General features: G+C 40.6%; 1 protein-coding gene across 1 annotated transcript in view; it reads left to right on the top strand.

Annotated features, from left to right (window-relative positions):
* The window catches only part of sh3yl1 (SH3 and SYLF domain containing 1), a 165,870-nt gene that overhangs the window by 1,116 nt on the left and 150,496 nt on the right, over positions 1-14,258 (top strand). The gene's annotated exons all lie outside the window — the stretch shown is intronic.

Raw genomic sequence — 14,258 nt, 5'->3', positions numbered from 1 at the left:
CCAAGCTACAAATCTTCTCACAAACTTTATTTAGATAGTCTTGCATCTCTCATACTGAAATTAACATTGTTTACTAACTTCTGTGTGTCAGTAACAATATATTGATACAAAATATATACATTTCTGATCCATATTGACCAAAAATTATTGTAATCAGATGTATTTCATTTGTATTACTGTACAAATAGAAACAAAAAAAAGCAAATTTATTATATGTTGGTGCTTGATCGTGTAAATAATTAGGTCATAAAAACAATATAATGCTTTTATACATGTGTTTCCCAGTAACGATGCAGTGAATTGTTAGCACCTGAAATTAGCAAGAATCAAAGCAATAAACCTGTGAAGATAACTTATTGGGAGGAAAAAAAATGGAGATACCGTAGTGACATTCTGAAATTATTAATTTGTTATTTATTGCTTAGGGAATCTCTGCTTTTGGGGCCACAGTGTTGATTATGGACTTACTTTAGATATGCTGAAATAATTAATTCTGAACTCGATTATACGTTTCTCCCACTGTTACGATTAAAGGGAGGGTGCTTGTAAAATCCAGCAGATGATCCTTCTACCACCTGTTCAATTGTCCCATCCTGCCTGAAATGTTAAATGAGAAATGTTAAAAGAGGCTTAACAAACCAGCCTCGACAGCCCTGTACGACACAGGAGTGGAAGTAGGGCAGTGAGCCCATCGAGTTTGTTCCACCATTCAATGAGATCATGGCTGATGTGATAATTCACAATTCAATGTTCCTGCTATTTTCATATAAACATTAAGTTTGTTACTGATTTAAAAATCTGTCTCTTTCAACTTTGAATGTACAACATGTGGGTCATCCTCCTTGGGGCTTATTGATGCCCTCATGTGTGCCACAAGGGCCTCATACTGCTCCTTTAAGTAGTTTACACATGGTAAGCATGTGTATGTCGTCCTCCTTTGTGGATCGTCAGAGGCCTGCCCTGGAAGTTTAACCATTCCACTGGCAACCCGGTTTGGAATCTTAGGGTGGTAGAAGGTGATATTTGAATTCAATAAAACAAAACAAAATCTGGAATAATGGTAAGAATGGAACTATTGCCTGGTTTAGTAGTCAAAGAGTCATAGCCTGGAAATAAACCCTTTGGTTCAACCGGTCCATGCTGAACATAATCCCAAACTAAACCAATCCCACCTGCCTGCTCTTAGCCTATATCCCTTCAAACCTTTCCTATTCATAAACTTATCCGAATGTCTTTTAAACGTTGCATTTGTACCCACGTCCACCACTTCCTCACGAACTTCATTTTGTACGCGAACTACCCTTTGTGTAAAAAAAAAATGCCTCATGTCTTTTTAGAATGTAACCCCAGTCTTGAAATTCTCCATTTTAGGGAAAAGTCAAGTACCATCAACTCTCTCTGTACTCATTATTTTATAAATTTCTATCAGGTCACCGCTCAACCTCCTATGCTCCAGTGAAAGAAATGCCAGCCTATCCAGCCATTCTTTAGAACTCAAACCTTCCATATCTGGCAACATCCTGGTAAATTTCTTCTGAACCCTCTCCAGCTTGCTAATATCCTTCCTAGAATTGGGCAACCAGAACTGGACACAGTATTCCAGAAGAGGCCTCACCTAACTTTCAAAAGCTGATTGGGGGCAGGTATTCACAGGTAAAGGGACAGCTGGAAAATGGGAAGCCTTCAGAAATGAAATAAAGAGAGTCCAGAGAAAGTATATTCCTGTGAGGGTGAAAGGAAAGGCTGGTAGATATAGGGAATGCTGGATGACTAAAGAAATTGAGGGTTTGTTTAAGAAAAAGAAGGAAGCATATGTCAGGTATAGACAGGAGAGATCGAGTGAATCATTAGAGTATAAAGGCAGTAGGAGTGTACTTAAGAGGGAAATCAGGAGGGCAAAAAGGGGACATGAGTTAGATTTGTCAAATGGAGTTAAGGAGAATCCAAAGGGTTTTTACAAATACATTAAGGACAAAAGGGCAACTGGGAGAGAATGGAGCCCCCTCAAAAATCAGCAAGGCAGCCTTTGTGTGGAGCTGCAGAAAATGGGGGAGATACTAAACAAGTATTTTGCATCAGTATTTACTGTGAAAAAGGACATGGAAGATATAGAATGTAGGGAAGTAGATGGTGACATCTTGAAAAATGTCCATATTACAGAGGAGGAAGTGCTGGACGTCTTGAAATGCATCAAGGTTGATATATCCCCAGGACCTGATCAGGTGTACCCTAGAACTCTGTGGGAAGCGAGGGAAGTGATTGCTGGGCCTGTTGCTGAGAGCATCGATAGTCACAGGTGAGATGCTGGAAGACTGGAGGTTGACAAACGTGGTGCCGCTGTTTAAGAAAGGTGGTAAGGACAAGTCAGGGAACTACAGACCAGAGGGTGGTGGTGGAAGGTTGTTTTTCAGACTGGAGGCCTGTAACCAGTGGAGTGCCACAAGGATTGGCGCTGGGTCCACTACTTTTCATTATTTATATAAATGATTTGGATATGAACAGAAGAGGTATAGTTAGTAAGTCTGCAGATGACTCCAAAATTGGAGGTGTAGTGGACAGCGAAGAAGGTTCCCTCCGATTACAACAGGATTTTAATCAGATGGGCCAATGGGCTGAGAAGTGGCAGATAGAGTTTAATTCAGATAAATGCAAGGTGCTGCATTTTGGGAAAGCAAATCTTAGCAGGACTTACACACTTAATAGTAAGGTCCTAGGGAGTGTTGCTGAACAAAGAGATCTTGGAGTGCAGGTTCATAGCTCCTTGAAAGTGAAGTCACAGGTAGATAGGATAGTGAAAAGGCATTTGGTATGCTTTCCTGTATTGGTCAGAGTATTGAGTGCAGGAGTTGGGAGGCCATGTTACAGCTGGACATTGGTTAGGCCACTGTTGGAATATTGCGTGCAATTCTGGTCTCCTTCCTATCGGAAAGATGTTGTGAAACTTGAAAGGGTTCAGAAAAGATTTACAAGGACGTTACCAGGGTTGGAGGATTTGAGCTATAAGGAGAGGCTGAATAGGCTGGGGCTGTTTTCCCTAGAACGCCGGAGGCTGAGGGGTGACCTTATCGAGGTTTACAAAATTATGAGGGGTATGGATAGGGTAAATGGGCAAAGTCTTTTCCCTGGGCTGGGGGAGTCCAGAACCAGAAGGCATAAGTTTAGGGTAAGAGGGCAAAGATATAAAAGAGACCTAAAGGGCAATGTTTTCACGCAGAGGGTGGTACATGTATGGAATGAGCTGCCAGAGGAAGTGGTAGAGGCGATACAATTGCAACATTTAAAAGACATTTGGATAGGATATGAATAGGAAGGGTTTGGAGAGATATGGGCCGAGTGCTGGCAGGTGGGACTAAATTGGGTTGGGATATCTGGCCGGCATGGATGGGTTGGACCGAAGGGTCTGTTTCCATGCTGTACATTTCTATGATCTATGTCCTGTACAACCTCAACAAAATGTACCAATTCCTGCACTCAAAAGGACTGAGCAATGAAGGCAATGAAATGCCTTTTTAACCATGCTGCCTATATATGACATGAACTTCAAAGAATTATGTACCTGCACCATTATGTACCAGGTCATTCTAGAACGTAGAACAGTACAGCACAGAACAGGCCCTTCAGCCCACAATGTTGTGCCGACCACTGATCCTCATGCATGCACCTTCAAATTTCTGTGACCATATGCATGTCCAGTAGTCTCTTAAATGTCCCCAATGACCCTGCCTCCACAACTGCTGCTGGCGACGCATTCCATGCTCTCTCAACTCCCTGTGTAAAGAACTCGCCTCTGACATCCCCTCTATACTTTCCTCCAACCAGCTTAAAACTATGACCCCTTGTGTTAGTCATTTCTGCCCTGGGAAATAGTCTCTAGCTATCGACTCTATCTATGCCTCTCATTACCTTGTATACCTCAATTAGGTCTCCTCTCCTCCTTTTCTCTGTTCTGCAACACTACCCAAGATCCTATCATGAATTGTGTAGGCCTTGTACCAAAATGCAATACCTCACATTTATCCAGATTAGCCCATTAATCCATTTGATCAAGAACCTTTTGTAATCTTAGGAAACCTTCTTCATTGACTACTGTGCCACCAATTTTCGTGTCGTCCAAAACTTACTAACCATGCCTATAAATGACAGTCATTTATGTAAATCACAAACAAAACATAACCCAGAACCAATCCCTGTGGAACACTGCTGGTGACAGGCCTCCAGTCCGAAAAGCATCCTTACACCACCTCTGTGTTTCATGATGTTATACCAATTATGTATCCAATTGGCAAGCTCATCCTAAATCCCATATGGCCTAACTTTATTAAATAGTCTACCACGTGGAACTTTGTCAAAGGTTTTACTAATCTCCAAATAAACAACATTTATGCTCTGCCATCACAACCTTTTCAGTAACTTCCTCAAAAAACTCAATCAAGCTTGTGAGACATGATTTTCCTCCCACAAAACCATGCTGACTACCCCTTATCAATTTTTGCTTCTCTAGATGTTCATTAATCCTATTTTTTATAATAACCTCCAACAATTTACCCACAACCAAAGTCACACTCACAGGTCTATAGTTCCCCAGTTTCTCCTTACAACCTTTTTTAACCAAAGGTATAACAATAGCCACCATCCAGTCATCAGACACCTCACCTGCAGTTATAGATAATGGAAATATTTCTGCAAGGGCTCTCATAATTTCCTCCCTGACTTCCCACATTGGTGTGGGATACGTTGGATCAGGTCCTGGAGCTTTATCCACCTTTAAATTCTCTAAGACGTCCTGAATTACTTCATTTGCAATATGAACTATTTTTAAAATATCAGAGTTTATTTCTCTGCATTCTCTAGACTCAATTTCTTTCTCCACAGTAAAAACTGATGCGAAATATTCATTTAGTATCTCTCCCATTACCTGGAGTTCAACACAAAGATGACATCTTTGATCTTTAAGAAGCCCTACTCTCACTAATTACCTTCTTGCTCTTAATGTATTTGTAGAACATATTTGGATTATCCTTAACCTTAGCTGCCAATGCTATTTCATAATCCCTCTTTGCCACCCTGATTTCTCTCTTAAGGGTGCCCTTATACTCTTTATATTGATTAAGAGATTCAATTGAACCAAGTTGTCTATATCTAAAATAAGATTATCTTTTATTCTTGACTACAACTTCAGTTCTTTATTTACCCATTGTTCCTTAATCTAATCAGCTTTACCTTCACTCTAACAGTAACTAACTGCCTCTGAACTCTCATCATCACACTCTTGAATGCCTCCCACTTTTCAGATGTCCTTTTATGTACTTCAATGTACTTCAACTTTTAAACGTTCTTGTCTTTTACCATTAAAATTTGCCTTATTCCAATTAAAAACTTTAACTTCTATGGAAAGTTTATCCTTTTCCATAACTATTTTGAGACTAATAGAATTATGATCACTAGATCCAAAGTATTCTCTCACTTTTACTTCAGTCACTTGCCCTGCCTTGTTGCCCAAAAGAAGATCTAGTTTTGCTCCTTCTCCAGCAGGAGCATCCACATATTGATCAAGAAAATTCTCTTGAACACATTTGACAAATTCTTCACCACCTAAACCTTTAACACTATTGTAGTCCCAGTCAGTGTTTGGAAAATTAAAACCCCCCATTATTTCAATCTTATTAGGCTTATAAAAAATAGGATTAGATTACTTACAGTGTGGAAACAGGCCCTTCGGCCCAACAAGTCCACACCGACCCGCCGAAGCGCAACCCACCCATACCCCTACATCTACCCCTTACCTAACACTACGGGCAATTTAGCATGGCCAATTCACCTGACCTGCACATTTTTGGACTGTGGGAGGAAACCGGAGCACCCGGAGGAAACCCACGCAGACACTGGGAGAATGTGCAAACTCCACACAGTCAGTCGCCTGAGGCGGGAATTGAACCCGGGTCTCTGGCGCTGTGAGGCAGCAGTGCTAACCACTGTGCCACCGTGCCGCCCACAATATATCTGAGATCTTCCTACATATTTGTTTCTGAATTTCTGTCTTACTATTGGGGCCTGAACCTGATTTGGCTTCCGTGAGATTCCAGACCCACAGCAATCTAGTTGACTCCGAAGTGCCACTGGGCAATTAGGGAGGGGCAATAACTGCTGGCATAGCCAGTAATGCCCTCATTGTATAAATGAATTTTTGAAAAAACTCCAGGTGTGGTCACGTCCACATCCTGTATAATTGTAATAAGTCTTCCCCATTTTTATACAGCTCCTGGTTTTGGATCAAATTGTTAAGAAAACATGCTGAGAAAAATAAGTTTAAAAATAAATCAGCTGAGTTTATGCAGCAAATACAAAATTCAAATGACTATAAGGAGAAATTATACATATAGAATATCCTTTATTGTTGTGCAATTCTCAATGTACATTATAAATCACTAAATAGCATTCATGTGGTAGGAAGATCTTTATGTTATTAGTTAAATGTTATCTGCAGTTGTGATGATTTTAGTGTTCTGATAAAGGTTACCATGTTCAAAGACTACTTTTGTTAAAATTTCTGTATTGTTCAGAGATGGCTACAAGGGCAGGTTAGAAGCTAGGAATATTGCAGCAAATAACTTATCTCCTGACTTCACCAAAGTCTGTCAATCATCTGCAAAGCACAAATCAGGAGTGTTTTTTGGATTCCCCTTCAGTTGCCTGGCAGATGCACTCCAACAATACTCAAGAAGTGTGACATCCAGAACAAAACCTGTTTCATTGACACCACATGCACAGATATTCAGTCACTCAATCACCACTGCTCAGTAGCAATGTGTACTATCTGCAAGATGCACTGCAGAAGTTCACTAATGACCTTTAGACAACCTTCCAAATCCATGACAACGTCTGTGTAGAAGGATTAGGACAGCAGGTATACAACCTATAAGGTCCCCTCCAAGCCCCTCCCCATCCTGGCTTGGAAATATCTTGTTGTTCCTTTGATGTGGCTGGGTAAAAATCCTATGTATCATGAGAGAATTAAAAAGAAATCACAATGCCATTTATGAACCATATTGAATAGCTATATTAACGATGTGGAGTGCCGGTGTTGGACTGTGGTGAACAAAATTAAAAATCCCACAACACCAGATTATAGTCCAACAGGTTTACTTGGTAGCTAGTCACTAGCTATCTGACGAAGGGGCAGTGTTCCGAAAGCTTGTACTTCCAAATAAACCTGTTGAACTATAACTCGGTGTTCTGTGATTTTTAACTTTAATTATATTAAAGTTTATCCACTGTTTTTTCCAGAACCTTAAGGTTATTTTGCATCCTTCCAGGTGAAAACAGTTTCTACTTATTTAGATTTGCACAATGATCATGAAATGGAATTTTAAACAGTCAGGATGCAAAAGGCCTTATGTGGCATTTTAAGTTACATTTATTTCCCATTGAAATATATACATAACCTGTGATATATCACACCTCACTGGAGTATCATGGTAGAAATCAAACTCCACTATTCTCAGGATTTCGAGGTGCCGCTATGGACTGGGGTGTAAAAGTTAAAAATCACACAACACCAGGCTATAGTCCATCAGGTTTATTTGGAAGTATTTGCTTTCGGAGCGCTGCTCCTTCATCAGGTAGTTGTGGAGTATAAGATTGTAAGGCACAGAATTGAGAGCTATAAATTCAGTGTCTCACAATCTTATACTCCACAACCACCTGATGAAGGAGCAGTGCTCTGAAAGCTAGTGCTTCCAAGTAAACACATTGGACTATAACCTCGTGTTGTGTAACTTCTTGTGTATTCTCAGAGTTATTGCACAATTTTTAAAAAATTCCTCAGTTTACCTGACTTTCAAACCCAGATTGACGGAAGGCATGGATCAGGTGCTCTTTTGTACAAAATGAAAATCACTACTCGTTTCAAATAATTAGATTTTAGTTTCAGGTAAACAATAATGAAGCATTCTCCTATAACTCTTCTAATTAAGAGTGGATTTGTGGTTCAGTGATTTCTGTTCACAGAGTTGCTGAGATACTCTTATGGGTCCTTTTCTGGTCAGCGTGCTGTTTCTCACTGGAACTTTCACCGGTTTGTGGGAAGTATAAGATGGTTGATTCACTTTTCAAAGTTCTTTGATATATTAATTAAAAGTCACAGTAAACTAAATTTTTAAAATTTTCTTCAGCTTAAGTTGGATTTTAACGAGAGACAGAGCTGGTGGAGGTCTGACAGATTCTCTCGATCTTGATCGCCGCATCAAGGTATTAGACCATAAACCGTTCAGCCCATTGAATCTGCTGTGCCATTCGATCATTCAGCCCTACTCTCCAGCCTTCTCTCTGTAACCCTTCATCCCCTAACTAATCAAGAACCTATCTATTTCTGACTTAAAATACACTCAATGATTTACATTCACAGCCTTCAGCAGCATTGAGTTCCGCAGGTTAATCACCTTCTAGCTGAAGAAGTTCCTTCCCATTTCAGTTCTATAGCGTCATCCCTTTACTCTGAGGGTGTGGCCTCGAGTCCTAATCTCTCCAAGAAGTGGAAATGTCTTATCCATTTCCACTGTATCCAAGCCTCAGTATTCTGTAAGTTTGAATCGGATCCCCTTGTTCTTCTAAACTCCATTGATTACAGACTTAGAACCCTCAACCTCTCCTCATATGACAGCCGCGTGGAACAGAAATAAGAAAGGGATGATCACCTTATTGGGATTATATTATAGACCCCTTAATAGTCAGTGGGAAATTGAGAAACAAATTTGTAAGGAAATTTTAGTTATCTGTAAGAGTAATAGGGTGGTTATGGTAGAGGATTTTAACCATCCAAGCATAGACTGGGACTGCCATAGTGTTAAGAGTTTAGATGGAGAGGATATTTTTAAGAGTGTACAAGAAATTTTTCTGAGTCAGTATGTGGATGTACCTACTAGAGAAGGTGTGAAACTTGATGTATACTTGGGAAATAAGGCAGGGTAGGTGACCAAGGTGTCAGTAGGGGAGCACTTTGGGGCCAGCAACTATAATTCTATTAGTTTTAAAATAGTGATGGAAAAGGATAGACCAGATCTAACAGTTGAAGTTCTAAATTGGAGAAAGGCCAATATTGATGGTATTAGGCAAGAACCTTTAGAAGCTGATTGGGGGCAGATGTTTACAGGTGAGGTGCTAGAAGGCTGGAGGTTGGCTAACATGGTACCATTATTTAAGAAAGGTAGTAAGGACAAGCCAGGGAACTATAGACCGGTGAGCCTGACATCAGTGGTGGACAATTTGGTAGAGAGAATCCTGAGGGACAGGATTTCCACACATTTGGAAAGACAAGGACTGATAAGGGTTGGTCGACATGGCTTTGTGCATGGGAAATCATGTATTACAAACTTAATTGAGATTTTTGACAAAGTAACAGGATTGATGAGGGCAGAACGGTGGACGTGATCTATATGGACTTCAGTAAGGTGTTCGACAAGGTTCCCCATGTGAGATTGATTAGCAAGTTTAGATCTCATGGAATACAGGGAGAACTAACAATTTGACTACAAAACTTGCTCAAAGTTAGAAGACAGAAGGTGGTGGTGGAGGATTGTTTTTCAGACTGGACACCTTGTGGTGTGCCGCAAGGATCGGTAGTGGGTTGACTATTTTTCATCATTTATATAAATGATTTGGATATGAACATAAGAGGTATAGTTAGTAAGTTTGCAGATGACACCAAATTTGGAGGTATAGTGGACAGCAAAGAAGGTTACCTCAAATTACAATAGGATCTTGATCAGATGGGCCAATGGGCTGAAGAGTGGTGGATGGAGTTTAATTTAGATAAATGCGAGGAGTTGCATTTTGGGAAAGCAAATCTTAGCAGGACTTTTACACTTAATGGTAAGGTCCTAGGGAGTGTTGCTTGGAAGAAAGGTTCATAGTTCCTTGAAAGTGGAGTCTCAGGTAGATAGGATGGTGAAGAATGCGTTTGGTATGCTTTCCTTTATTGGTCGGAACATTAAGTATAGGAGTTGAGAGGTCATGTTGCGCTGTACAGGACATTGGTTAGGCCACTTTTGGAATGTTTCATGCAGTTCTGGTCTCCTTCCTATCGGAAGGATGTTGTGAAACTTGAAAGGGTTCAGAAAAGATTTATAAGGGTGTTGCGAGGGTTGGTGGATTTAAGCTATAGGGAGAGGCTAAATAGACTGGGGCTGTTTTCCCTGGAGGTCAAAGGCTGAGGGGTGATTCATAGAGATTTATAAAATCATGGGGGGCATGGATAGAATAAATGGGCAAAGTCTTTGCCCTGGGTTGGGGGAGTCCAGAACTAGAGGGCATAGGTTTAGGGTGAGTGGGGAAAGATATAAAAGGGACCTAAGGGGCAGAGGGTGGTGCGTATATGGAATGAGCTGGCAAAGGAAGTGGTGGAGGCTGGTACAATTGTGACATTTAAAAGGCATCTGGCTGGGTATATGAATAGGAAGGGTTTGGAGGGATATGGGCCGGGTGCTGGCAGGTGGGACTAGATTGGGTTGGGATAGCTGGTCGGCATGGGTGAGTTGGACCGAAGGGTCTGTTTCCGTGCTGTACATTTCTATGACTCTATGACAGGCGTTTCACCCCAGGATCATTCTTGCAAACCTTATCTCAACCGTTTCCTGCCAGTCCATTCTTCTTTAGATATGGGACACACAACTGCTAACAATAAGGTAGTTCTCCTGTAACACAAGTTTCGTAAATTCAATTTGGCTGAAATGCAATTTGTGAATTGTGGACCTTTTTTTATGAAGCAAATTCCTGTGCACATTTATGCAATTCCATCCCCTGTATTACAAGCTGGCTATGATTTATTCTGCTTGTGCATTTATTGCAACAGGTTGTTGTGTGCGTGTATGTTTTCACTTCCATCTGTAACTAAGGTAAGGGAAGTAAACATTGGAATATTTTACTGTAATGCTTTACTGGGATCATGCACAGAGTTGGGGACCGAGGAGCAGGAAGAGAGAGAAATAGGGAGTGAAAGAAGGTGCAAATACAGCAATGTCCAGCGAGTGTTGGAGAGTACAAAGAGTGTTTTGTAAGGCAGAGTGTCAGTTGCTGGGTATCTGCAGCTTCAACACAGCGGCTTTATTCGAGAGGGGTTGTGTGTGTGGAACGGGGGGTGGTGTGAAACTAAGGAGAGACTACTGACGATTTTCATCTCTTTTCCACCCCATCCATCCCCAATTTATGCTTGATCCAAGTTCACCTAGAGTCTCTTTGAAAGGAGGTGGGGGGAGGATCTGAGGATCTCAGCCTTTCATTCTCTCCGAAACCTGAGACTCATCAAAACTTCCAGCCATTTCGAGCATCCCAGTCCTATAGCCACCCCCTCAAAAAAAAAGAGATTTTACTTGTGCCAAAAAAAATTCCAAAAGTTTCGCAAAGTTTCATGGTAGAGAGCCAGGTTTTTGGATAAACTCCACTCCACAAGAAGCTGAGAATACTGTAATACATTAGAAAATTTTGCTTGTAACAACTTAGCATTTCTGTAACTGACCAGAAAAGGACAGGTTTACATACCTGGAGGCTCTAACCCTATTTTTCCCTTAGACCCCATTACTTCTATTACGTGATTTTATATAACATAACGTCTCATGAAAATGCAACTACCGCATTATAGGAGAACTACCTATATTCCAAATGAGGCCTGATCAGAGTTTTTCATAGTCTTAGCAGTACATTTCTGGTCTTGTATTCTAGCTTTCTTAAAATGAATGCTATGATTGCATTTGCCTCCTTCACTGCCGATTGAATCTGCAAGTTAAACTTAAGAGAATCCTGAACTGGGACTTACAAGTGCCCCTGTTCTTTAGATTCCAAAGCCTTTCCCATTAAACAATAGTCTCTGCCTCTATTCTTGCTCCTTAAATGCATAACTTCATAATTTCCCACATTGTATGTTACCTTCCAATTCTTTACCCACTTTCCTAGACTGTCCAAGTTCTTCTGTAGCCTGCACACTTCCTCAACACTACCTGCACTTCTACCGACCATACTGTTATCTGAAAATTTAGCAACAATGCCCTTAGTTCCCTTGTCCACATCATTAATGTATATCCTGAATAGTTGTGGTCCCAACATGGACCCCTGTAAAACTCCACCCGTCACTGGAGGCCACTCTTGAAAAAGACTTCCTTATCCCTACTTCTGTCAGTCAGTCAATTCTCTATCCATACCAGTACCTTGGCTCCTAAAACCATGTGTCTTATTTAGCAGCCTCCTGTGTGGAACCTTGTCAGGGAGCTTCTGGAAATCCAAATTGATCACATCCATCTTATAGAATTGTAACAGATTTGCCAGACGTGACCTCCCTTTGACAAAGTTATGCTGATTGAACTCTATTTTACCACATACTTCCAAATACAGTCAGTTCTGCTGTAATGTGGTAGTTCCATTCTCGAGCAATCCCGTGTCGTAAGAAAATCGCGTAATAACAGCCAATTTGTCAATCGCTTTATAATGGATTTGCATAAACAAAATGTGTGTTACAGTAGAATGACCTGTGCTGCGCAATCTTGACCTGAATAATGGACTCTTAAAATTTTACCAATGATCGATGTCAGGCTATACTTTCTGCCTTTTCCCTCTGTCCTTTTATAAACAGGGTGTTACATTAACCATTGGCTCCAGTGATTCCTGAAAAATCATTACCAAAGCTTCTACAATCTCTTCAGCCATCTCCTTCAGAACTCTGGAGTTTGATCTGTCTAGTCAGGGTAATGTATCCACCACTGCTGAAAGTGTGTTGCTGCAACACATTTTCAGCTCTGATCTCCAGCATCTGCAGTCCTCACTTTCTCCTCTAATTTACCCACCAACAGTTTCCCCAGCACCAAACTCAGCTCTGCCCTCTAACTTCTTAAAGTGCTTATATTTTGCTGGTGTATTCCATTGAAAGCTGATGCAAAGTACCTATTCAGTTCCTCAGCTATTTCTTTGCTTCTCATTACTATTTCTTCAGCCTTATTTTCCAGTGGATCAATGTCCACTCTTGCTCGTCTCTTACCTTTTTATTTATCGAAAGAAGTCCTCTTGCAATCTTGTTTTATAATACTAGCTAGCTGACTGTCATATTTCGTCTTATACCCTTATTGCTTTTTAAGTTATCCTATGCTGGGTTTTAATGGCTTCCCAATCCTCTGCCTTTCAACTGATCTTCACCACGCTGTAAGCTTTTTCTTTTGCTTTTCTTCTGTCCCCGACTTCACCTGTTAGCCATGGTTGCCTCATCGTCCCTTTAGTGTGTTTCTCCTTCTTTGGGTTGGACTTCTGTTGTGCATTCCCAAGTTCCAGCAGATACTCATGCCATTGCTGTTCCATGGTCTTCACTGTGAGTCTCCCTTTCCAACTCTGGCCAGTTGCATGGTGTTGTAGTTACCTTTACTCAATTGTAGTACTGTTACATCTGTTTCCAGCTTCTCCCTCTCAAACTGGAGGGTGAATTCTACCATGGAATGGTAACTGACCCCTATCGGTTTCTTTGCCTTAAGATCCCTATTTAAGTCTGCTTCATTACACATCACCAAATCCAGAATTGCCTGTACCCTTGTAGGTTTCACCATAAGCTACTCCAAAAAGCCATCTTGTGAATATTTCGTGAATTCCTTTTCTTGAGATCTCCTACCCATCTAATTTTCCCGGCTCATTTGCCTGTTGAAGTCCCCCTTGATTATTGTAATGTTGTGTTTCTTATATGTCTTTTCTATCTCCTGATTTATTTCCTTCTTCAATACTTCTATCATCGACACGTATTGCAGTACCATATCAGTCAATTATAAAGGTGTAGCTTCGGATTTGTTTAGTGAGCTACTAGTTCTTCAATTTCTATATCGGCTCAGTCAAGGTTGGTATGTGTTTAGATTAGAAGAAACTAGATAAAAACCTCTAATTGAGGTGTTTAAGATAACTGTGTTTTGCTAATGTAGAGGGGATATTTTAAGTGGTGTTGTGGTGCAGTGGTTGTCATAACATCTCAGTTCAAACCCCACCCACCCTTGAGGTGTATTACAATGTGACCAAAGAAGTTTATTGAAAGTACTTATTTTTTAAGGAAGGGACTACTGTCTCTGGTAGAGGAATACTGAACAGGGGTGAGTACTTTTAAATTGGAACTGGGTCAATCTCTGGTGATGTTAGAATTTTTCTTTTAGCATTTGTATAATGTCTTTTACAGTCTCAATATCAAAGCATTCCAACCAATGGAGTACTTTTGAAGTGTGGAGTGTCTTCAGACTGGGTAATGGAAA

This window comes from Chiloscyllium punctatum, chromosome 3 (assembly GCF_047496795.1).
Source record: "Chiloscyllium punctatum isolate Juve2018m chromosome 3, sChiPun1.3, whole genome shotgun sequence".
Classification (NCBI taxonomy): domain Eukaryota; kingdom Metazoa; phylum Chordata; class Chondrichthyes; order Orectolobiformes; family Hemiscylliidae; genus Chiloscyllium; species Chiloscyllium punctatum.
This window is presented reverse-complemented; position numbering and strand designations above follow the sequence as displayed.